Source organism: Lucilia sericata, unplaced genomic scaffold, assembly GCF_015586225.1.
Source record: "Lucilia sericata isolate MDLA Ls3-8-SP2 unplaced genomic scaffold, ASM1558622v1 Contig000542F_arrow, whole genome shotgun sequence".
NCBI lineage: Eukaryota > Metazoa > Arthropoda > Insecta > Diptera > Calliphoridae > Lucilia > Lucilia sericata.
In genome coordinates, this window is record NW_023994552.1 from 151,759 (window position 1) to 179,698 (window position 27,940).

The following is a 27,940-nucleotide window of genomic DNA, read 5'->3' on the forward strand; positions in this document are numbered from 1 at the left end:
ACATTTTTCATCAAAAAGTTTTTCTAATTTGTTAAAATCTTTCGCACATTTTAGAATAACCCTTTCATGCCAGAGCATAGTTGGGAGTTTATAACATAAATATTTGTTTCATAAATAAGCATACATGTATGTAGTATGTGCGATTGTGTAAGGTAATACAAACATATTCCCTTTTTTCAAAAGCATACGAAATGCAATTTTCTTTTACTTTGTACTTCACTATGAAAGAACTATAAATACTCACATAGATATAAAAATATATACATACAAGGCATACCTACATATATATATACAAAAAACTTCATTGCATTGTATAAATAATAATCTATTAGGGCGATGACTTTTTATAAACTAAAAATTTTGTTGCGGTATTAGTTAAAGGAAAATCAAATCCACTTCTATAATAAAAAACCTGTATTTGTTGTTTTATAGGTAAAATTTACTTAATTTTAAAATATGAACCCCCTTAATACATTTATTGTATAAACAACAAAGAAAACTGAAATTAACAATTCATACAATAGAAAAGAAATCATAATAATAGTATGAAAACATAAAGAAAAATGTTCAATTCTTAAAAATTATTTAGATATTTTTGCTTGTGAGCACAGAGACCCCAAAAGGATATGAAAAGTAATTGAAAAAAAGTTTTTGTAGAATAAATTTTCAAATAAGAAATAATTATTTCATTTTAATATTTAATATTAACAGAAATGAGAAAAAGTTTTTCATTTGATCCTCATTTAAAATTATAAAATTTTAAATTGGTTATAGTTATTAATAATAAAACTACTGAATAGCTAGTGGGTAGCACTAATACTTTTTATTTCTTCATTATCCACAAAATTTATTAAATATATTTTTTTAAATTAAATAATTAATTAATCAATAATTAAATCAAAAAGTTATGGACATACCTATGTATTGCCCACATGTAGAACATATACATACATTCATTTGTATATGAAATTTTTGCATAAATTACATTTGTGTTGGTTAGTTTTCTCTTGTTGCAATTTGTGTGTTTTAATAAATCTACAGGCAACAATAAAAATTAAATATTAACATTTATTATACAAAATACTTGCATTTTGCTGTATTATTCAGTCATTCATTTGTTAAACAATTAATTTATGCTTCGTTGAGAGAAATAAAAATATTCATAAAAAATAAACAATCAAATATGAAGACACACCATATTTCACATTAAAAATATTTGCAATTAAAACTTAATTGTATTTTCTCATAACAAAAGTTGGTTGGTGCTATAATTAAGGAAGTAAGTTATTAATACTTAATGGATTTGCAACAAATATTATTAAATTAAAAGAAAATTTTAATTATGATATTAAGTAGTTTTCAATTATTTCACAAACATTAAATTACACACAATAAATAATTATGAAACCATTCAACTTTAGTTTTCTGTTAAATTTCCATGTTTTATATTCATTTCCTATTTCCGCTTTTATCTTTTAAACTTACCACCTCAACGTATGATTGATTTTTATTACCGCCAGCAATTTTTGTTTCGCATACGCAACAACTTTGTAAAATTGTTAAAGCACACTTTCAGGCCTTTATTGAAATGAAGTGTGAAAAGTTATTCGTGCATTGCTTTAACTTGTTAATTTATTAACTTTTGTTGTTTGTTTGTATTTTTTAATTTATATTGCAATACTTTTTTTTTGTTAATTACTTGAAGTGACCTACATATTAATGAGGGTATAATTAATGGTCAATTTTATAACCAACGAAAGTAAAACCAAAATGTTATTATAATAATTATTATTTTGTTTTGGTAGTTTAAATTTTTATTTTAAAAAGCACAGATAACCAGGCAAAGGTCAAATAGTATTCACCAAAAATAAATCTATTAATTTATATATTTTTTTATTTACACCTTTTGTTTACATTATTATTATAAACATAATTGTCCTTGCTTAGTCTAGTCTAAAGTCTAGAGCATAGTCTATTTTATAAGATAGTCTATAGTCTAGTCTATAGTCTAGTCTATAGTCTAGTTTTTAAAAAATATATTTTTAAAATATTATTTTAAATAAATTATAAATTTTACCATAAAACCACCATCTAAAACCATATACGCATGTGTAAGATTTTGCAATATAATTTTATAATAAATTATTTACAAAAACCCATAAATTCTGCCAAGATTGATTGACCAAGATACAATCAAGAAACTAGTTAAAAGTAAATTTAATTTACATTAAATTTAAATTATTTACGGCCACCGCAAAACCCTCATGCAAACATTACAATAAAAAAGGAAAAACAACATTTATTTACAATGATAAAATAAAATGGAGAAACTATACAATAAAATGCATCCTACTACATACAACATGTTACTGCAACATTCTTGATACTTCAAGTGCAAGAAATTGTTAAAATATAAAAAATGGTGGTTGAGTGAGTGAGTGTGTAATATCATAGGCCAACAGGATATGGTAAACATGGGGATATTAAAAACAAATACACACAAACATATAAAATAATAAAAATAAAACCGAACCACTGACCAAGTTGTTATGTTGTTTATGTTCATTTTCTCTGCCTTTTTTATATAAAATATGTACAAAATCAATTTTCCGGGAATGTTTCCACTGGTTAAAATAAAAAAATAATGTTAAAAAAAGAACTAAGTAAAGAAACTACAAACACTTGGGTTAAGTCGGTTTTGATATAAAGTGCATATGTAAAATGCATTTTTTTATAAATAATATCGCTTGAAAAAGTATGCCTTTCAGATGAGGGCACTGTCGAGTTTATTTTGATTTATTTGAGTGTAAGTTCATATATGTTGGAAGTAAATTGCATAGAGAATCTTTAAGTATAAAAATTGAAAGGTTTAATAAAACGTTTACAATTTGTAGGAAAAAAGAAAGAATGACAAAAGGGGTAGGTAATGGAATTTAAACGAGGAAGGAGAAAACTCTTCAATCGTTCATACATTTTCCTGCTATGAAGGATACATTGGTAGATTGAAATCCTTAAAAGATATAAACCACACTATAGACTAAACTGTAGACTAGACTATAGACTAGATTGTCGACTAGACTATAGACTAGACTATAGACTAGACTATAGACTAGACTATAGACTAGACTATAGACTAGACTATAGACTAGACTATAGACTAGACTATAGACTAGACTATAGACTAGACTATAGACTAGACTATAGACTAGACTATAGACTAGACTATAGACTAGACTATAGACTAGACTATAGACTAGACTATAGACTAGACTATAGACTAGACTATAGACTAGACTATAGACTAGACTATAGACTAGACTATAGACTAGACTATAGACTAGACTATAGACTAGACTATATAGACTAGACTATAGACTAGACTATAGACTAGACTATAGACTAGACTATAGACTAGACTATAGACTAGACTATAGACTAGACTATAGACTAGACTATAGACTAGACTATAGACTAGACTATAGACTAGACTATAGACTAGACTATAGACTAGACTATAGACTAGACTAGACTAAGACTAGACTATAGACTAGACTATAGACTAGACTATAGACTAGACTATAGACTAGACTATAGACTAGACTATAGACTAGACTATAGACTAGACTATAGACTAGACTATAGACTAGACTATAGACTAGACTATAGACTAGACTATAGACTAGACTATAGACTAGACTATAGACTAGACTATAGACTAGACTATAGACTAGACTATAGACTAGACTATAGACTAGACTATAGACTAGACTATAGACTAGACTATAGACTAGACTATAGACTAGACTATAGACTAGACTATAGACTAGACTATAGACTAGACTATAGACTAGACTATAGACCAGACTATAGACTAGACTATAGACTAGACTATAGACTAGACTATAGACTAGACTATAGACTAGACTATATACTAGACTATAGACTAGACTAGAGACTAGACTATAGACTAGACTATAAACTAGACTATAGACTAGACTATAGACTAGACTATAGACTAGACTATAGACTAGACTATAGACTAGACTATAGACAAGACTATAGACTAGACTATAGACTAAACTATGCTCTAGACTATACTATAAACTAGTCTATAGAGTAGAATATAAACTAACCTAAAGACTGGTCTAGAGTGTAAAATATAATGTAAATATAAACTCCTGATAAAGATTTTCCATCATAGAATCAGTAACATATCAATCCCCAAATCCCTTTTAAAGTAATTGACAACCATTTTTCTTAATTCACAGCACCTCGTAATAGTAATTGCCATCATGCTTCCCATGAACCCTATAGTTTTACCCACAATTCTAAAAATACTTTTAAACTAGTGAAAATAATGTGTTTTAAACAAAATTATGCTAATTTAAAACAAGCTGAAACCAATCAAACTTATAAGAAGCAAAAGGCTTAAAAACACCCTATTACAGGGAAGAGCGAACAGAAAAAGATGCTTTTGTTTTTTTGAAGAAAATAAAAAACTCACATATAGGTATATTTATTTCCGAACAAACTGTGTGGTTAATATTTTTATAACTCCCATTTGGCCAACCTAAAATGAAAATGTATACATTTTTTGTTTTTTTCTTCTTTTTTATTATATTTGAGTAAAAATATAAAAATACGTTAACGTTTCATTTACAACGGATGAAATCAAGTGATGCATGGCATATTAATTTTGAATGGTTTGGTTTTCGTTGTATATAAAACCTTTTCCTATTTTTTTTATATTTTCTCACAATTTGCCATAAAACTTTTACTTCTGTTGTGGCTGTTTTTCACTGCTGGGTTTTATTTGTTTTTCTTTTAAAATATTGTAGCATATTTATTTGGTTTGGCTCTGAGTGTATGTGTGTATGTACTGTAAGTGTAAATTTATATTTGTTTGTTGGTATGGTTTATGTAAAATGTGTAAAATACATGTGAGCATACAAACAAAAGTGTGTATGTGTGTTTGGTTATTTGCATGTTGTTGTTGCTGTTTTTTTTTAAGTTTTGTATTGTTAAAATTACCCCAAGGAATAATATTTTCACTTTTAATATTATTTTCAACATTTCTGTTGTTTTTTTGTTGTGTTCCTAGTGTATTTACTTTTTCCCACTAACGACCCTGGCCGGCATCAGCCACTAGAGCAGCAGTCGGTGCGGCAAAACATGTAGTTTAACCAAAACCATTTAGTTTTGTAGAAACCAATCATTTTTTCAGTATTTTTTCTCCGTTCTCTTTGTCTTACTCTAGTTTTAACTTATCTTTTCATCGTGTGGTCGTGTTATTTGCTACAAACCAATTTTTTCGAAAATTTATTGCTTTTGAGTATTTTCTATTTGAATTTTTTCCATAATTTACACATGAGTACAATTTTTTGTTTGTTCTAGGGTTTTTTTTTGCTGATGCTGGTTGAAAAATATTGTTGAAAAAAAAAATTATAAAAAATCGTAAACAATTTTTACAACCTCTTGTTGATGTTGTTGGAATTTTTGAATAAATATCATTTTTTATTACACTTGAAAAATTAAGGTCAAACTTTTTGCCCGCAACTCTTTTGTTGTGCGTGTTTTTTTTTTTTTTTTTGTTCCACTTTTCGGTTTAAGAGTTTATTTTTATTCATATATTTCCATGTCTTGTACGTATGCTTGTCATATTTGTATTGCATTTTTTATTATTCTTGAGATATTAATTTGTACAATAACGTATTAGGGTGAGTATAACATTTCAAAACTATAGATATGTCCTTTCTTATCCTTACTATAGACTACCAACTACACTATAAACTAGACTGCAGACTATACTACAGACTATCCTATAGACTACATTCTGGAATAGACTATATACTAGACTATAGACTAGACTATAGACTAGACTATAGACTAGACTATAGACTAGACTATAGACTAGACTATAGACTAGACTATAGACTAGACTATAGACTAGACTATAGACTAGACTATAGACTAGACTATAGACTAGACTATAGACTAGACTATAGACTAGACTATAGACTAGACTATAGACTAGACTATAGACTAGACTATAGACTAGACTATAGGCTAGACTATAGGCTAGACTAGAGACTAGACTATAGACTAGACTATAGACTAGACTATAGACTAGACTATAGACTAGACTATAGACTAGACTATAGACTAGACTATAGACTAGACTATAGACTAGACTATAGACTAGACTATAGACTAGACTATAGACTAGACTATAGACTAGACTATAGACTAGACTATAGACTAGACTAGACTAGACTATAGACTAGACTATAGACTAGACTATAGACTAGACTATAGACTAGACTATAGACTAGACTATAGACTAGACTATAGACTAGACTATAGACTAGACTATAGACTAGACTATAGACTAGACTATAGACTAGACTATAGACTAGACTATAGACTAGACTATAGACTAGACTATAGACTAGACTATAGACTAGACTATAGACTAGACTATAGACTAGACTATAGACTAGACTATAGACTAGACTATAGACTAGACTATAGACTAGACTATAGACTAGACTATAGACTAGACTATAGACTAGACTATAGACTAGACTATAGACTAGACTATAGACTAGACTATAGACTAGACTATAGACTAGACTATAGACTAGACTATAGACTAGACTATAGACTAGACTATAGACTAGACTATAGACTAGACTATAGACTAGACTATAGACTAGACTATAGACTAGACTATAGACTAGACTATAGACTAGACTATTGACCAACGGTTCCCAAAAGGGGGTCCGCGGACCCCTAGTGGTCCGTAGCAAAATCCTAGGGGGTCCGCGAAGACGAACGAAAAAAATCATGAATAAAAAATATTCTCTATATGTTAGAAAATATTAAAAATATCTCCAATTTTTTTGTAAATACTAAAATACACAATTTTTATTCAATAATCCCAGATTTGTTGGTGACTTTTTGAATTTTATTGTTTCGGTCGTTTATCAGGATGAAGCTAGGCCCTACAAATTCATTGCTTTACTTTTATAAAGTAAAGTAGTACGTGATTTGTAATTTTTATAAATGTATATGTATCGAAATAAATGTTTTTATCAGAGACAGAAAATAATTATTATCTATGAAATTTTTGCTTAAAAAATCAGTATGAAGAATCGTCCTAGAAATGTTTTGAATGTACCAAAATATTTCCCAGACCTTTTTTAATCGATTTCTTCAATAAATTTTTTTTCTTGATTTTTATAATAAAAATTGAAAATAAAAATTATTTTTGATTTTTATTCTATTTGTTTCAATAAAAAAATATTTATATTGTTTTTAATAATACTCATTCAGTAATTTTTATTTATTCAAACAAAAAATAGAAATCAATCAATGATTTTTATTTTTCAAAGCAAAGAATAAAAATCACTTAAAAAATATTAATTTTCCAATTTTCGAATCTAATTTCTGCAAATTTGGTTGATGATATCAGTGGTAAAGAAATTTTACCAATTTTCTATTAATCTCTGTTTAAACCCGATCATTTTTAATGTGTTTTAAAGGTAAATATCGCATAATGAGTTTTAATTAATTTCAAAAAATAAAAATCATTGCCTGATTTTTATTTGTGTCTTATGGTTTAAAAATTATTTGTGTTTTTTTATTATTGATTTTTATTTGAAAAAGTTCTCAGTAATTTTAACATCAGAAAATTCATTGCGTTTTGCGTAAATAGTCAAAACCACGCCGTGAAATAATCCGTAGGTATTTTAAAATTCAAATTTAAGATCCAAATTCACAGTACATTCGCAAAGAGTTGAGGTCATATTTTATGTGTGTAACGCATTTCGCAACAACATCGAAGAAGTCTAACTTTCACATATTTTCCCGAAAACTTAGCTTACATACTCAACTCACTCCTATGCAATCGCAAAAAAATTTGGAAACATGACTCTTTAAGCACATGTCGGCAATACTTGATAAAGAAACCTTTTCGCTACCTTGACGAGAAATGAACATGAAAGCTCTCACGATCATAAAATTAAACATCGTGTTAGAAGTCATTCTATATTTAAAACCATGCAATTGAAAACATTTCCGAAATACTAAATATTCTCAATGAACGGGAATATTTTATAGGGTTTATGGACCAGGACTAAAACAATTTTCGGATGAACAATTATTTATAACAATCAGATATCAAAATATGTATGGGGGTCCGTGAAATTAAATAAATTCCTCAAGGGGTCCGCGAAGTAAAAAACGGTGGGAACCGCTGGACTAGACTATAGACTAGACTATAGACTAGACTATAGACTAGACTATAGACTAGACTATAGACTAGACTATAGACTAGACTATAGACTAGACTATAGACTAGACTATAGACTAGACTATAGACTAGACTATAGACTAGACTATAGACTAGACTATAGACTAGACTATAGACTAGACTATAGACTAGACTATAGACTCTATAGACTAGACTATAGACTAGACTATAGACTAGACTATAGACTAGACTATAGACTAGATAGACTAGACTAAGACTAGACTATAGACTAGACTATAGACTAGACTATAGACTAGACTATAGACTAGACTATAGACTAGACTATAGTCTAGACTATAGACTAGACTATAGACTAGACTATAGACTAGACTATAGACTAGACTATAGACTAGACTATAGACTAGACTATAGACTAGACTATAGACTAGACTATAGACTAGACTATAGACTTAGACTATAGACTAGACTATAGACTAGACTATAGACTAGACTATAGACTAGACTATAGACTAGACTATAGACTAGACTATAGACTAGACTATAGACTAGACTATAGACTAGACTATAGACTAGACTATAGACTAGACTATAGACTAGACTATAGACTAGACTAGACTATAGACTAGACTAGACTATAGACTATAGACTAGACTATAGACTAGACTATAGACTAGACTATAGACTAGACTATAGACTAGACTATAGACTAGACTATAGACTAGACTATAGACTAGACTATAGACTAGACTATAGACTAGACTATAGACTAGACTATAGACTAGACTATAGACTAGACTATAGACTAGACTAGACTATAGACTAGACTATAGACTAGACTATAGACTAGACTATAGACTAGACTATAGACTAGACTATAGACTAGACTATAGACTAGACTATAGACTAGACTATAGACTAGACTATAGACTAAACTATAGACTAGACTATAGACTAGACTATAGACTAGACTATAGATTAGACAATAGACTAGACTATAGACTAGACTATAGACTGGACTATGGGCTAGACTATATACTAGTTTATACACTATAGATTGAGCTAAAGATTTTTTTTATTTGTTGTGTTATAGAGCCACCCTAATGTAATCAGATACATACAAGTGTTTTTTTTTTTTCTTTTTCTGAAAATTCTACATGTCATCAGTTTTTACAAATTACTTTTATACATGTCATTTTTTCACTTTTATATCCTACAGTGATATATGAAGTGTTATAATGTGTGGGGGTGTACTCGCACACTATGCATATTATTCCCCAAACTGGGTATTTTGTGTAATCTAGATAGCTTAAGTATTGGGTTTCCTTTTGCGTGTGTCAAATATTTAAAAAAAGTCTTGCAAAAGAATTTCTCCGTGTTTTACAACTTTTCTAGATCAATACATACTATGTAATTGAAAAAATATTTAAGAAAAATAATGTTTTGTTGCGAGTTGCTAACATGTGACTATTGATTTCTTATATGTATATTAATACAAATTTACTTAGAGACATGTGCATAAAATTGTCAAATCATGATGAAAAGTTTTTTTATTAACAAAACTTTTGGCACACAAAATAAATACGTAAATAAATTAAAATTAATTTGTTGTAATACCTGGGATTACTTTACATTTATTTCTTTTATGACTAAGTATTTATAACATGTACAGCACATTAATGCCCGGTACAAATAAAATAATTTTAGCAAAAGGAAAACTTTTATTTCATTTTCGACAATGATCAAATCTACAATGACAATGTCATGAGGCAATGTGATGGTGAGGTTAATGATGATTCTGATGACAATCATAATATTTAATTACAAATGTCAGGAAATAAGCTTAATTGAATAAGCTTACCAGGTGTCAAAGACAGTCACTAGGGGGACTAAGGGAAAAATAATTATTTTAATAAGATAGTTAATTAAAACCATAAAAAGAATGGCTAAAATTAACTAATGGCATTTGAGTGGTTTCCAGCAACAGATGGCCAGTGAAACCTAATAAATTGAAAAAGTTATAAAAAGAAAGACACATGTAAAAACAGGTGAAATTTTCTGGTAATAAAATTTTTAATTCATTATGGTTGGGTGAATTAAATTTATGTTTAACCTTGTTAAACCAACAGTAAAAATAAGTTGATATTGGGAGAACCTAATTCTATAAGTTGGTGTTTTATTTATCTGTTTTAAGTAAGTAAAGTTGAACGATCTGAAGTCACTGCAGAAATAAAGTAAAATTTTATAAAATATAATGGAAACTAGAAACTTTTCATACCAATATATGTATATAAGTTAACAAAATAATAACAGATATTTGAACTCTTTACAAAATGAAGATGATATATTTTTAAAATAAATTCCGGAAATCAGAGGGGAAATAAATATGAACAACATAATGAAAAACACAAACTAAATGTGGCAAAAATTTCAAACAGTAAACTTTTAATATTTATATAACTCTGTAGTATTAGAAAAACTGAGAGGGTTCAATTTCCCTTTCCACTCTCTCACTGGTTTTTTAATAAAGAAATACATTTTCAATTCATTGAGCTGCAAGTTATTTATTTAAACTCATTTGTTGATGTCAATAACACGATATCCAGCAATATTTTTATAGAGAAGATACTTATATTTTACTGGTTTAATATCTAAAGCAAAAGTAGACAAAAAAAAAACTCAACAAATTGTAAAGTTTAACAAATACCATGATACTTATTACTCTCTTACAAGCACACATATTTAAGAATTATTTGGAGACGACATCATTATTAAATATAAAGAGTGAAAAGTTTGAGAAAAGTAACAATAACTTTTCAACAAATATTAGTTAAAGCTTAAAAATGAAAAAAAAAAAAAAAATCTTGGTATTTCTTCATTAGTATCTAAACCTTATAAATAGTGTAAGTTAAAAATTTGAATTAATTAAAAAAAAGATCATTATGACACAACAGGAAATGAAATGTTTTAAAACAAAGTCAAGAACAAACGAAATTGTTTAAATATAAAGATTTGTATCCCTTTTTGATTACTTTAAAGAATTTAAATTCTATTTAAATAGAATACATTATTCCCTAACGCTGAAACGCTTTAATTATAACCAATTGTTCATTTTTTCTTTTCAATAATCTCTTGCAATATTTGTCTTTTAGCTGACAAACTGCGTTTGTTGTGAAGAAAAAAAATTCCTGGAAAAGGCAAACAAAAAATGGAAGATACTCATAAACAAAAGTTAAAGAGCAATATAAAGTGTATAAACAATGGCAACATATGCTATTGATGGTTGTGTACTTAATCCACTTAATGACCCTGCTACAACAAACAAACAACCATCGACAAATACTAACAACAATGACAACAACAAGAATGACAATATTAAAGACAACTTGTGATAATAATGATAAAAAATTGTTGATGATGGTGACAATAGAGTGGTTGAAGTTAAATACTCTTTCAAAAAGAAAACAAATTTGTAATATCTCCCGGTAGTTTTAAGGTGGCCTATTACAAAGAAGGTAAATTAGAGTCTAGACTACAAATAAGTCTAAACTATAGATAGTCCTTTTAGTATAGTCTATAGTCTAGTCTATAGTCTAGTCTATAGTCTAGTCTATAGTCTAGTCTATAGTCTGGTCTATAGTCTAGTCTATAGTCTAGTCTATAGTCTAGTCTATAGTCTAGTCTATAGTCTAGTCTATAGTCTAGTCTATAGTCTAGTCTATAGTCTAGTCTATAGTCTAGTCTATAGTCTAGTCTATAGTCTAGTCTATAGTCTAGTCTATAGTCTAGTCTATAGTCTAGTCTATAGTCTAGTCTATAGTCTAGTCTATAGTCTATAGTCTAGTCTAGTATAGTCTAGTCTATAGTCTAGTCTATAGTCTAGTCTATAGTCTAGTCTATAGTCTAGTCTATAGTCTAGTCTATAGTCTAGTCTATAGTCTAGTCTATAGTCTAGTCTATAGTCTAGTCTATAGTCTAGTCTATAGTCTAGTCTATAGTCTAGTCTATAGTCTAGTCTATAGTCTAGTCTATAGTCTAGTCTATAGTCTAGTCTATAGTCTAGTCTATAGTCTAGTCTATAGTCTAGTCTATAGTCTAGTCTATAGTCTAGTCTATAGTCTAGTCTATAGTCTAGTCTATAGTCTAGTCTATAGTCTAGTCTATAGTCTAGTCTATAGTCTACTATAGTCTCTAGTCTAGTCTATAGTCTAGTCTATAGTCTAGTCTATAGTCTAGTCTAGTCTATTAGTCTATAGTCTAGTCTATAGTCTAGTCTATAGTCTAGTCTATAGTCTAGTCTATAGTCTAGTCTATAGTCTAGTCTATAGTCTAGTCTATAGTCTAGTCTATAGTCTAGTCTATAGTCTAGTCTATAGTCTAGTCTATAGTCTAGTCTATAGTCTAGTCTATAGTCTAGTCTATAGTCTAGTCTATAGTCTATAGTCTAGTCTAAGTCTAGTCTATAGTCTAGTCTATAGTCTAGGTCTATAGTCTAGTCTATAGTCTAGTCTATAGTCTAGTCTATAGTCTAGTCTATAGTCTAGTCTATAGTCTAGTCTATAGTCTAGTCTATAGTCTAGTCTCTAGTCTAGTCTATAGTCTAGTCTATAGTCTAGTCTATAGTCTAGTCTATAGTCTAGTCTATAGTCTAGTCTATAGTCTAGTCTATAGTCTAGTCTATAGTCTAGTCTATAGTCTAGTCTATAGTCTAGTCTATAGTCTAGTCTATAGTCTAGTCTATAGTCTAGTCTATAGTCTAGTCTAAGTCTAGTCTATAGTCTAGTCTATAGTCTAGTCTATAGTCTAGTCTATAGTCTAGTCTATAGTCTAGTCTATAGTCTAGTCTATAGTCTAGTCTATAGTCTAGTCTATAGTCTAGTCTATAGTCTAGTCTATAGTCTAGTCTATAGTCTAGTCTATAGTCTAGTCTATAGTCTAGTCTATAGTCTAGTCTAGTCTAGTCTATAGTCTATAGTCTACTCTATAGTCTAGTCTATAGTCTAGTCTATAGTCTAGTCTATAGTCTAGTCTATAGTCTAGTCTATAGTCTAGTCTATAGTCTAGTCTAAAGTCTAGTCTATAGTCTAGTCTATAGTCTAGTCTATAGTCTAGTCTATAGTCTAGTCTATAGTCTAGTCTATAGTCTAGTCTATAGTCTAGTCTATAGTCTAGTCTATAGTCTAGTCTATAGTCTAGTCTATAGTCTAGTCTATAGTCTAGTCTATAGTCTAGTCTATAGTCTAGTCTATAGTCTAGTCTATAGTCTAGTCTATAGTCTAGTCTATAGTCTAGTCTATAGTCTAGTCTATAGTCTAGTCTATAGTCTAGTCTATAGTCTAGTCTATAGTCTAGTCTATAGTCTAGTCTATAGTCTAGTCTATAGTCTAGTCTATAGTCTAGTCTATAGTCTAGTCTAGTCTATAGTCTAGTCTAGTCTATAGTCTAGTCTAGTCTATAGTCTAGTCTAGTCTACAGTCTAGTCTATAGTCTAGTCTATAGTCTAGTCTATAGTCTAGTCTAGTCTAGTCTATAGTCTAGTCTATAGTCTAGTCTATAGTCTAGTCTATAGTCTAGTCTATAGTCTAGTCTATAGTCTAGTCTATAGTCTAGTCTATAGTCTAGTCTATAGTCTAGTCTATAGTCTAGTCTATAGTCTAGTCTATAGTCTAGTCTATAGTCTAGTCTATAGTCTAGTCTATAGTCTAGTCTATAGTCTAGTCTATAGTCTAGTCTATAGTCTAGTCTATAGTCTAGTCTATAGTCTAGTCTATAGTCTAGTCTATAGTCTAGTCTATAGTCTAGTCTATAGTCTAGTCTATAGTCTAGTCTATAGTCTAGTCTATAGTCTAGTCTGTAGTCTAGCCCAAGAACTGCAGGGTTTTCATATTATGTCCTTTTTTGTATGAGTATCGATGCTTTTTAATAAAGTTGCTAAATTATTGAATGAATAGTCACCGTTGTGTCAGTAGTAGCTGTTGTTTTGTCTGCTTGCAGTGGTAGCAGTGTTATCAATAGTCATTCTTTAAGTACAACATTTAGCAGCTGTCTATATTATAATCTTTTTAGACGCTGTTCAAATTTTTATTTTCAGTTTTAACTATGTATAGTAAAATCAAACTGATATCACGATATAAACATTGGAAATTATTGTTTTTGTCTTAAATTGCAGATCATCTTAATCATTTAATAGTTAATATATTTGTAACTAGTACTGTGGATCCATAAAAATTTGCATTAAATATGTAAAATTTAATACAAATTGTGTAAAATCACAAAATTTACTGAATTTACTTATAGTTTTTTCTACATCTGTAAAAATTCCTAACACAAAGTATAATATTAAAATTCAAATCAAACAAATACAAACATGCTATTTAAAATGCAACTAATAAAATTTTCTCTATAACAAATTCAAGAAAAAAAGCAAAAATAAAATATAAATAAACATCAATAAATCTTATTTTCCTTGAGAAAAATTTTTATACACTTTATAAACAATTTTGCTTTAAGCTGGGAAATAAAAAGGAAAAATATAACTAACAAACTTATATTAACAAGAAGATGAAAACAACAACAACAGAATCTACAGAATGCAGCAACAAAAAAAAAATGAATAAAATGTTATCATTTTATAGCAGACATATGCAATTTATATACTAACACTAACACACTCTTACAGTCATACACAAAACGGAAACTGTTTACTACTCTTGCAGTAAACAACTTGAAACACACTTGTTCTCACAAACAAATGCAAACATATGTATGGGTAAAAATATGGCGACAGTTCGTCATCATCATCAGCAACAATGACAACAGCAACAACAACGACTGTAAATGCAATAAACCAAGCAAGTGTATTTGTATTCAATACATAAGAGTGTTTTTCTGAATAAAAAAAGGATGTGAGTATATTTTTAAATACCGAAGTATGTGTTTGTCAGTTTTTGAATGCGTGTTGATATTTGATGAAACATTCATGTTTTGGAGATCAGTCTAAAGAGTTTTTAGAGAAGATTTCCTTATTAAAGGGTTTATTTAGATCTCGCTTTTAGCAAGATATAGGAAATAAAGGGTCTGGTTTTAACAAACCAACATTTTTGTAAAACCAAGGCATTCTAGTCAATTTCGTATTTAATCCTTCCAAACTTTTCTTTAACTTTTCAGACTACATTTGTTCTTTTCGATTTACCCTATTTGTTTACATCTCTTGATGCTTTCAAACGCGCTTTTTCATTTAAATATTTATTCCTGTAGACTCGTTCAGTCTCCTTAGTCTGTTGTATTGCAAAGTGTTGATATATTTAAAATATGTTTTACTTTTAAGCACAAGCTTAAATATAAATATAAAATGTTTCAAATAACCGAATGTATAAAAGAATGTTTGTTACCTGCATTCAAACATGTAGAGCTTCAACATATATTGAATATTTTTTTATGACATCCACCATACATAAATGATGAATGAAAAGTATAGTATTTTTTCAAATGAACAAGAAACATTTCACATATCTGTGTAATATTTGATGCATTATACAGTTAGTTTTTGTTGGCATGTAGAGCAATGTATTCGCTATGTGAAGTCCTGGTGTCTAGTGCGATGACGTTGGGTAAATATTTTAACGTATTTAACTGTCTCCGCTGTGTTTTTGCCGTTATCACAGCAAAACATCATGGGTTATTATATGCTGCGTGTTTGTTGTGAGTTCGAATACCCGATGGTTTTAATGAGTGAAAAGTTGCACTTTCCTTGAACCTTTGTTGCAAGAACCAATACGGTTTCTAATGAAAAATATTTTGTATAAAATTTCAATTTCAAAGTTTGAAATACATACTAATTTTTTAATTGTATATTATAGGTTCCAAGGACTGCAGGGTATTGCTAACATAGTTCCGCTAATATATGAAAGATTATGTTCATTTTTTTGTTGCCGACAAAGTTGTCAATGAAAATCATGTAAAGTCCTTTGATGATTGATGAACTTGTAATAGTGTTTACAGTTTCCATACTTTCATTCTTTTTTGTCTCATATTAATGTTTTTAGATTTTTACTAAGCACTAAAATCTGTCTGCAAACTTAATGGAATCATTAAAAGATAAACAGGAATTTAGTAGATTTATCAGGAAACAACATAAGATAGATAAACAGACAACAACTTATCACAACCATAATTTAATTATATCAAACGTTTTACATCTACAAAAATATGTTTTTTAAATTTACACACAAAAGCTTTAAATCCTTTCCAATAAAAACTATAAATATTATTATGTTTATTAATCTGCCTCAAACTATATAGACTTGGTCTCTTTTTGTTGATTCATTAGTCTAGCCTTTATCCCAACAAGAGTGTTTACAGAACTCTTTGGTTAAAACTTTCAAAAGCATTTTATTTTTAAACTATTCTTCTTCATATATTTATTTAAAACTTCTACGCTTTTTCGTTCTTTGAAAAATTTAACTATAACCAAGGTAAATATTTTAAATTATTTTGTGAGTTCAAATATGTATTTTTTTGTAGTTATTTCAGTTGTTAAACAACTACCAAAACAAGTAGGAAACAACAACAACAGCAGCAGCAGGAAATACAAAAACATGAGAACAACACAAATATAAAGTCCCGGGGCGAAAGTAAAAACATAACAACAACAGCAGAAGCAGGAGCAAAAACAACATCACTTATTATTTTTACCTCAACTCTCTCCTTATGACTCTTACATACTCTCAGATACCATTGGTACATTTTGTTTTATTTTGTTAAGGTACAATATTTAAAATGTTTTCATTTTTGTTTATCCTGGTAAAGGTGTATGCATGTGTGTGAGTGGTTGCATCAACAGGAACTTGTTTTTGTATGTATGTGTAGTGTATTTTAATTAAAACATACTAACATAAACTAAACTTTAAAAAAACTCGGGTACAAGTAAAACTATACAACAAAGTACCAAAAACGAAATATCTCTTGAGATTTTACAAACACAAATAGGGAAAGAGAATTAATATGAAGAAAAGAAATTAAGAAAAATTTTATAAAACTAGAGATATTTTATAATTAAAAATAATAAGAAATTGATTATATAAAAGTAGAGTTCTAGTTCAGTTCTAGTTCAGTTTCTAGTTCAGTTCTAGTTCAGTTCTAGTTCAGTTCTAGTTCAGTTCTAGTTCAGTTCTAGTTCAGTTCTAGTTCAGTTCTAGTTCAGTTCTAGTTCAGTTCTAGTTCAGTTCTAGTTCAGTTCTAGTTCAGTTCTAGTTCAGTTCTAGTTCAGTTCTAGTTCAGTTTAGTTCAGTTCTAGTTCAGTTCTAGTTCAGTTCTAGTTCAGTTTCTAGTTCAGTTCTAGTTCAGTTCTAGTTCAGTTCTAGTTCAGTTCTAGTTCCGTTCTAGTTCAGTTCTAGTTCAGTTCTAGTTCAGTTCTAGTTCAGTTCTAGTCGTTCTAGTTCAGTTCTAGTTCGTTCTAGTCAGTTCTAGTTCAGTTCTAGTTCAGTTCTAGTTCAGTTTAGTTCAGTTCTAGTTAGTTCTAGTTCGTTCTAGTTCAGTCTAGTTCAGTTCTAGTTCAGTTCTAGTTCAGTTCTAGTTCAGTTCTAGTTCAGTTCTAGTTCAGTTCTAGTTCAGTTCTAGTTCAGTTCTAGTTCAGTTTCTAGTTCAGTTCTAGTTCAGTTCTAGTTCAGTTCTAGTTCAGTTCTAGTTCAGTTCTAGTTCAGTTCTAGTTCAGTTCTAGTTCCAGTTCTAGTTCAGTTCTAGTTCAGTTCTAGTTCAGTTCTAGTTCAGTTCTAGTTCAGTTCTAGTTCAGTTCTAGTTCAGTTCTAGTTCAGTTCTAGTTCAGTTCTAGTTCAGTTCTAGTTCAGTTCTAGTTCAGTTCTAGTTCAGTTCTAGTTCAGTTCTAGTTCAGTTCTAGTTCAGTTTTAGTTCAGTTCTAGTCAGTTCTAGTTCAGTTCTAGTTCAGTTCTAGTTATGTTGCGTCTTAATTTTTATTAAAATCTTAGCTTTCACTACAATTAAAAAATGTCACTAAAAATCTAATATTTCACTAACATTTTACAAGGAAAATTTTATTTTTTACTTAAGATTAAAAATTTTCTAAAATTTTTACTAAAATAAGACAAATTACTTTACTTCAAATACAATTTTTTACTAAAAAAAATTTACTAAAAATTAAATTTTTCACTAGACAAAAATTTCTCACTAAAAATCCAAATTTTTCTAAAAATCAAAATTTTTACTAAAAATCCAACTTTTTATTTAAAATCCAATTTCCAATAATGTAACAATATATTTTCAATTATTTCAATTGAAAAGGTCTTTTGTACAAAATTTTTAAAAATCCTTTTATTAAATTTAAAAACTATAAAAATCCTATTTGCAATTTCATTTCTCACCTATAACCAGTTTACAAAATATATTCTAAATCCATGTATAACAAAATAACGACAACAACAAATAACATTTTATATAAACCTCTTAACTTACCTATTCCAAACCAATAAACAAAACTGTTATTTTTTCCTACATACATACGATTTTTGCATACAATATAAATTTTTGGTATTTTTTGCAATTCACACATTTCTCGGAATAATAATAGAAAAAATGTCAATTTGTAACATAAGCTAATCCTTGAATGAAATAAAAAATACACAAATAAATAAAAAATATAACAAAAAATTGGATATGGAAATTCTCAAGTCCAGTTTTATAGAAAAAACACAACGACTAAAATAAACCCTACATTCGTATTTGCCAAAAAGATAGAGTTTTTATAAAATTTTTATAAAAACTATATTCTCTAAAGTCAAAAATTTGCTTTTTTTTCTAAACATTAAAAAATTTGTGGCAAACTGATGTAAAAACTTACTATATCGACCAAAAACTTCATGACTAAATCTGTGGCATAAAAACTGCATAAAACAAATCAAATAAAAACTTGTAGTTTTCTACTACTGCTATTACAATAGTAGTCGACTACGAAGTAGTCGAAAAAAAAGTTAATAATAAAAACGATCAATAAAAGCATTGAACACTGAACTAGTTAAAAAAGAAATAACAAACAAACAAAAACTGCACAATACTCATACAAATATAAACAATAACAAACACTAAAGCATTTGCAATCACACATATTTGTCTAACACATACCCAGTATAACCCAGCAAACACAAACTCGTTGGAACGACTCGACTGTATAATTTATACAACTTGAAGAACGGCCAAAAATTAATACATATACATTTATGAAATTCTCAAATCATTCTCAAAATTTTACAATAGTCTCTGAATAAGTTGAAAACAAACGTTTAATTTTTTAAAAAAAATTTCCCTAAACATTCGCAGTTTAAAATCAATCTTAAATGTTTTCTATGCCATATGAACAAATCCATGTTCCATACACAGTTCTACAAAAACGAAAAATTTCCAGATTATTTCTTTTCACTTGATTTTTTTTTTTTTATATTGTCAGATTTTTTCTGTTTGTTTGATTTTTTCCCTTTTTATCGAAACCAACAACGTTCTCCTTCCTTGTACTTGCATATTATTGAGAACAATATTTCAAAAAAATTTTGACAGGCATTTTATTTGTTAAAACAACAAAATAAACTTTTTTGTGGTTAACACATTTTCACAAGTGTTTTTCATATAAGAAATCACCAAAAAAAAATAAGAGAATAGTTGTTAAAGGTTACAATTTGGTTTTAAGTTTTTTTGTTTTATTTGCAAACGAAATGCAATATTTCATAACGTATAAAAATAATAAATTGACACATTGATTTATGTAAGAATAACGTAGATAAATGAGATTTCTTTTAAAGATTTTTTCAAATAAAACATGAAAGTAACAAGATTTTATTTGATTGTTGTTAATATTTATGAAAATTTTTTGAATGTGAATTTTGAAATGCTTGTCATATTAAAAGAAATTGACATGATGAGTTGATTTTATGACTTGAACAGAACTAGAAGAAACTAGAACGGAACTAGAACAGAACTAGAAAAGAAGAAACTAGAACAGAACTAGAACAGAACTAGAACAGAACTAGAGCAGAACTAGAACAGAACTAGAACAGAACTAGAACAGAACTAGAACAGAACTAGAACAGAACTAGAACAGAACTAGAACAGAACTAGAACAGAACTAGAACAGAACTAGAACAGAACTAGAACAGAACTAGAACAGAACTAGAACAGAACTAGAACAGAACTAGAACAGAACTAGAACAGAACTAGAATAGAACTAGAACAGAACTAGAACAGAACTAGAACAGAACTAGAACAGAACTAGAACAGAACTAGAACAGAACTAGAACAGAACTAGAACAGAACTAGAACAGAACTAGAACAGAACTAGAACAGAACTAGAACAGAACTAGAACAGAACTAGAACAGAACTAGAACTAGAACAGAACAGAACTAGAACAGAACTAGAACAGAACTAGAACAGAACTAGAACAGAACTAGAACAGAACTAGAACAGAACTAGAACAGAACTAGAACAGAACTAGAACAGAACTAGAACAGAACTAGAACAGAACTAGAACAGAACTAGAACAGAACTAGAACAGAACTAGAACAGAACTAGAACAGAACTAGAACAGAACTAGAACAGAACTAGAACAGAACTAGAACAGAACTAGAACAGAACTAGAACAGAACTAGAACAGAACTAGAACAGAACTAGAACAGAACTAGAACAGAACTAGAACAGAACTAGAACAGAACTAGAACAGAACTAGAACAGAACTAGAACAGAACTAGAACAGAACTAGAACAGAACTAGAACAGAACTAGAACAGAACTAGAACAGAACTAGAACAGAACTAGAACAGAACTAGAACAGAACTAGAACAGAACTAGAACAGAACTAGAACAGAACTAGAACAGAACTAGAACAGAACTAGAACAGAACTAGAACAGAACTAGAACAGAACTAGAACAGAACTAGAACAGAACTAGAACAGAACTAGAACAGAACTAGAACAGAACTAGAACAGAACTAGAACAGAACTAGAACAGAACTAGAACAGAACTAGAACAGAACTAGAACAGAACTAGAACAGAACTAGAACAGAACTAGAACAGAACTAGAACAGAACTAGAACAGAACTAGAACAGAACTAGAACAGAACTAGAACAGAACTAGAACAGAACTAGAACAGAACTAGAACAGAACTAGAACAGAACTAGAACAGAACTAGAACAGAACTAGAACAACTAGAACAGAACTAGAACAGAACTAGAACAGAACTAGAACAGAACTAGACAGAACTAGAACAGAACTAGAACAGAACTAGAACAGAACTAGAACAGAACTAGAACAGAACTATAATTGAACTAGGATTAGAACAGGGCTATCGATTTAGGTGTAATCAACAATTTAAATTTTTTTCTCATAATTTTCTATATGTTTATAGTTGTGATTGTACCCAATTAAATTTGATATCCCTATTCGATTTACTTCTGCTACTGAAGTCATTTTAACTAAATGAAAACAAATTTACATCTATTGAAAGTTTCGAATGTTGATTTTGTTCTAGAAAGTTTTAGTCATTTATGTTCCCAGAATTTGATTTTTTTCTATCTTAAGCCATCCAAAACGAATTGATTTTTCATTTCTAATCGTTTTGATTGCTATTTGATGTTATCATTTTTCATCAATGATGTCCTTTTAAAAGGGTTTCTTCAGTTTCCGTTTATACCATTTCTTTACATTCTATTCTATAATTTTTATATTTGATTCCTTTCTCATTATTTTTTGTTATAAAGTAAACAAAGAATAAAATATTTAAATAAAAATAGCTTATTGTCTAGGTTCAAGCCAAGGACAAGTTTATTGAAACATTTGTCTATTTGTATGTTGACTTATTTAGGGTTAGTAAAAGTATAAATATGTTTGCTTAAGCTGGACCAATGTTATTTCCCTTAAGAGTCTTAATGTTACAGAAAATTTTTCTAAACATAAATTGTCATTTGTATGCAAAATAAATCATTTAAATGTTGTTCGTTATCGAAACAACATAACGTCGTTTTCTTTATTTATTTATAAAACTATCCTTTCCCTTTTGCCCAAATGTTTTCTACAGCAAGATATCAAATAAAACCACAAATCGAACTAGAAAAATTGTTGAGAAAAAGAACATCCTTAAACGGAAATTAAATGTGGTAATATGTGTTTGCATTTGTTCTATCTTTTACCAAATACTACGTTTACTCTTTGTAGGTTGTGGTTTTGTTATTTTAGTTTCATTCCTATTATTGATTCCTGTTACCACAATTTAGCAATGATGATTATTTTTTTAACATGAGCTTAGAACAAATAGAAAATGACATTGAGACCTTTGGCTAGAGTAACTACATGGGTAAATTAAATTTCAGATTTAAGTGAAAATGTTGACAATGCTAGAGATCAGCAAAATTGTGTTTCTTTTTTAAGGGGACATATTGTAATAAGATTATTTTCAATTAGTTTAATCACCTTTAACTTTCGCACAAGAAAAATATTTAATTAAATTACAATGCTTTCGTAGAAAGTTCAAGGGTGTGGTTAGAAAAGTTTTGAACAAGAAAATTTTATAAAATTATTAAGGAAAATAAATTTAAACTGCACAGTAACTACTGCAAAAGTTAATTCTTGACGGCTTTACTTAAATAATCACAAATCTAATTGACGGAACCGTAATCGATACTCTAACGGAATCAACTCTAGAGATATTGTCAAGTTACTTAAACAAGTACAGTCTAATAATCTCTAGTCGAAACAAATCTAGTCGAATTAATTTCAGTAGAATAAACTTTGGTCGATTAAACTCTAGTCGAATCAACACTAGTCGAATCAACGCTGGTCTAATCATCTCTAGTCGAATTAACTCTAGACCAAACAACTCTAGTCGAATCAACACTGGTCTAATCCTCTCTAGTCGACTTAACTCTAGTCGAATCAATTCTAGTCGAATTAACCTAGTCTAATTAACTCTAGTCGAATCTATTAAATTCAAATCAACTCTAGTCTCTCTAGTCGAATTAACTCTAGTCGAATCAACTCTTGTCGAAGCAACACTAGTCTAATCCTCTCTAGTCGAAGCAACTCTAGTCGAATCAATTCTAGTAGAATTAACCTAGTCCAATCAACTATAGTCGAAACAACACTAGTCAAATCAATTCTAGTCGAATTAACCTAGTCTAATCAACTCTAGTTGAATAAACTCTAGTCGAATCCACTCTAGTCGAATCAACTCTAGTCGAATCTATTCTACTCAAATCAACTCTAGTCCTTCTAGTGGAATTAATTCTAGTCGAAAAATCTAGTCAAATCAACTCTAGTCGAAACAACTCCAGTGGAATCAACTCTAGTTGAATTAACTGCAGTCGAGATAACTCTAGTCGAATCAATTCTAGTCGAAGTAACATAGTCTAATTAATTCTAGTCTAATACTGTCTAGTCGAATCAATTCTGGTCTAAAAAAATCTTGTCGAATCAACTCTAGTGGAAACAACTCCAGTGGAATAAACTCTAGTCGAAACAAAACTAGTCGAATCGGATCTAGTCGAAAAAATATAAGAGATATTCGAATAACATCTAGACGAATACTGGTCGACTACACTTTATTACAATCTACTCTGGCTCTACTGGTGTAAAACCAATTCCAACCGATTCAAAATATGTAGTCAACTCTTCTTAATACAATTCAATTTACGTTATTGAAGTATATATAACCCAACATCAAAATTGTAACACTTTGTAGAGTAAAAACATGAAACGTGTGAAAAAAAATCTTCATCACATTTCACACACACATGCCGATTATTTCTTTGTAATACAAAAATAAATCACTTCCAGTGAACTTATGCCTCAATCGCGAATTCCTTTTTACAAAAACACATGCCGCCAAACTTGTTTAACAAATACAGCAAATACAACAACCCACCAACAAACAAACAGTTCCCTATAGCAGAAAAAGCAGCTGGCATAACTTAAATTGTTTTTGATTTACTTAACTTCCGCTTGATAAATTACATTTGAAGTTTTATATACAGAAAATGTCTATCGATGTATGTGTAACTTTTCTTTGGCAAACATGACAGTTTACTCTAAAAGAAATTTTGCACAAATCAACAAACCAACATAAAACTACACATAAGTGTAATAAAGATAATGTTTGTATGTGTGTATGGATGTAATACAAGTAATTTGTAAATGTTGTTAGTCTAAGTATTAGTAAATTTGAACAGTTATGTATATCCAGCTGTGTGTGTTTGTGCGGTAAGCTACATTTGTGCTTAACGAGCTGCTAATGGTGGCAATCATGAATTTTTTAAAATCACAACAACAATTTCATGTTTTTCTTCTTACTTTAACAAGAATTTATAAAAATATATTTTTAATGTAGTCTTAGTTTATTTTTTATTTCTTTCTCGTTTGCTTACTTACACTTCAGTGTGCAAAGTCGTAAAATATAGAGTAAGTAATTTATTCATATTCCTGGTGTAAACTTGTAGGCAGAAAGAAGCATTAAAAAGAAATTTTCTTTTATTCCCATGTTTTGTAAGTTTTTACATAAATTTAATTAGGCAGAAAGTAGCAAGAAATAAACTTCTAAATTGCCTTCCCTTGTTTGCTAAAATTTATTTCATAAAAATCTACATATGAAACTGAAAAGTGGCAGTATTTTTGTAACATGTTTTCTTTTGAACATTTATTTATACTTTATTAAATATATATTTGATTACTAATTCAATCAATTTACACATCAATAAGTTTGTCATTATAGGTATTTTTTTATTTAATTTAATAAAGTAATTTCCTTTTCATGTTAGAAATAAATTCTAAGAAATGCAAATTTAATTTAATATTGAAGGAAAAAAGCAAGAGAAAGACTGTTGTCAGTTTAAAAGAAATTATTGCTGTACATACATATTCATATCTTGGGCTTGTGGTAAACCACAAACACATCACACATTTCAAAAAATTTTATGCACAAAAGTTAAAAAAAGAAAACAAATATAGTATTGTACTAACCTTGATTATTAACCTTGTCTTAATCCCAACAAGTTCAGCAACAATTCCTGAAATTAAAAAAAAAAATAAAGTTTTTATTAAAAAATAACATTTTATTTTAAATGTCATTCAACTGCAAGAGTAAGTACACAAAAAAGTTGTGGTTTGAATATTAACAAAAAGCAACAGAAACAACAAATTGGAATACAAAACTTTATCGTTATCAGCTTTTTAACTTTTTTCCATATTTTCCAAAAAATAAAATAAAAATGCATTGAAATAAACAAATATATTTTTTATGCATTTTCAGTTTTATTTTGTGTATTTATAAATGACCACAATAAAAGTAAATGCAAAACTTAACCACTAATTAAACTTGTCAAAAAGTTAAGCCACACAACAGAAACGTTTTAAAAACAACAAAAACAACAGGAACAGCAAAAACAATTCGATCTAGGAAATGGAATAAAACTGGCAAGGTACTGCATTACAACTAAATAAGACTGAACTAGAACTGAACTAGAACTAAACTAGAACTGAACTAGAACTGAACTAGAACTGAACTAGAACTGAACTAGAACTGAACTAGAGCTGAACTAGAGCTGAACTAGAACTGAACTAGAACTGAACTAGAACTGAACTAGAACTGAACTAGAACTGAACTAGGACTGAACTAGAACTGAACTAGAACTGAACTAGAACTGAACTAGAACTGAACTAGAACTGAACTAGAACTGAACTAGAACTGAACTAGAACTGAACTAGAACTGAACTAGAACTGAACTAGAACTGAACTAGAACTGAACTAGAACAGAACTAGAACTGAACTAGAACTGAACTAGAACTGAACTAGAACTGAACTAGAACTGAACTAGAACTGTACTAGAACTGAACTAGAACTGAACTAGAACTGAACTAGAACTGAATGACGAAAATGGAAACACTACAAAATATACTCTTATATGTATTTCAATGGGAAATATATATTTTATTTTTAAATAAAAACTATTCTACAATTTCAACTCAGCCATAGAAATGCATTTGTTATGAATTTTTATATTCATTTCAGAACAAAATTAAACTAAATAAAATTAAAAAAAGTTACAAATAAAAAGCTTTCTATACTGTTAAAGTTAAACATTGATAAGGATTTTTTTCACCCCTTCTTTTTGTCTGAAGTCTTTTGAACGCAAAATAATAGAGTTGGAAACACAAACTACTGACTGCAAGCCACAAATGTTCATAAATACATTTGTTGTGGCTGTGATGTTGACTGAATTGCTAAAGGGCATAAATGCAGTTAAGAAAAATTTCCCTCAAATATGAATAAAATATGAAAACAAGTTAATTGAAAACACGTACAAGAAATACTGTGAAATAACGATATGATGAAAGGGGAATATTTTACAAAAATAACAAATTTGAAGAAAATAAGTTTTGTGGAAATAGAAAAATGGCACTTATTCACTTTAACCACTTAGCCACACAAAATATGAATTTATTTCCTTATTTTTCATATAAACTACAAAACTATTGTATATTCAGTTAGTTAGTTATCTTTTATGAAATTAAAAACATAAAAATCTGCAAACAAAAAATAAAAATAAATGTATAGAAAAACTAACTTCTAAAGGTTGTATTTTAAATTAGACTCTGTGGCAAAACTACTATGTTTCAACTCCTTGTCAGTTGCCATATGAAAACTTTTTGTCATATTGTTTGTTCAAAGTCATATTTCATTTTGTTTTTTTAATTTTATTTGTTTGTTCTTTTGAAGTTGTTTTGTTCAATTTGTTTTTGTGCCTTTTTCCTGTTTTTATATGTATTAGTAGTAGAAAAAGGCAGTTTTTTCTTTTCATAAATGTTATTCAAATAAATGACAGTTGTATGGTCACGACAGCATCGTACAAATGTTTGTGACAATTGGAAGACATAAAGGCGACTGCAGTTAAGGGAAATATGAGGGGCTATATAGGCAAGACTTATGTATATATAGTCGATACAATAGATTAATCTATAGATAAGACTAAATATTGATTTATCACCGAGACTAATCGGGACTATAGACTGATCTATTGTTAAGACAATAGACTGATCTATAGTCAAGACTATAGACTAATCTACAGTGAAGACTATAGACTGATCTATAGTGAAAACTAAAGACTGATCAATAGTCAAGACTATAGACTGATATATTGTCAATACTATAGACTGATCTATAGTCAATATTATAGACTGATCTATAGTCAAGCCTATAGACTGATCTCTTGTCAAGACTATAGACTAATCTATAGTCAAAACTATAGACTGATCTATAGTCAAGACTATAGACTGATCTATATTCAATACTATAGACTGATCTATAGTCAAGACTATAGACTGATCTATATTCGAGGCTACAGACTGATCTATAGTCAAGACTATAGACTGATCTATAGTCAAGACAATAGTCTGATCTACAGTCAAGACTAAAAATATCTATAGCGAAGACTATATATAGTCAAGACTATAGACTGATCTATAATCCAGACTATACTGATCTATAGTCAAAACTATACTGATCAATAGTTAGGACTATAGACTGATATATAGTGAAGACTGTAGACTAATCTATAGTCAATACTATACTGATCAATAGTCAAGACTATACTGATCAATAGTCAAGACTATAGACTGATCTATAG

General features: G+C 29.0%; 1 long non-coding RNA gene across 1 annotated transcript in view; it reads right to left on the bottom strand.

Annotated features, from left to right (window-relative positions):
- The window catches only part of LOC119605969, an 80,041-nt gene extending 54,715 nt beyond the window's left edge, over window positions 1–25,326 (bottom strand). The window contains exon 1 of the long non-coding RNA XR_005231619.1: window positions 25,278–25,326. This is a non-coding gene — a long non-coding RNA (uncharacterized LOC119605969). The remainder of the gene's footprint in view (window positions 1–25,277) is intronic.
- Between the last annotated feature and the right edge of the window lie 2,614 nt (window positions 25,327–27,940).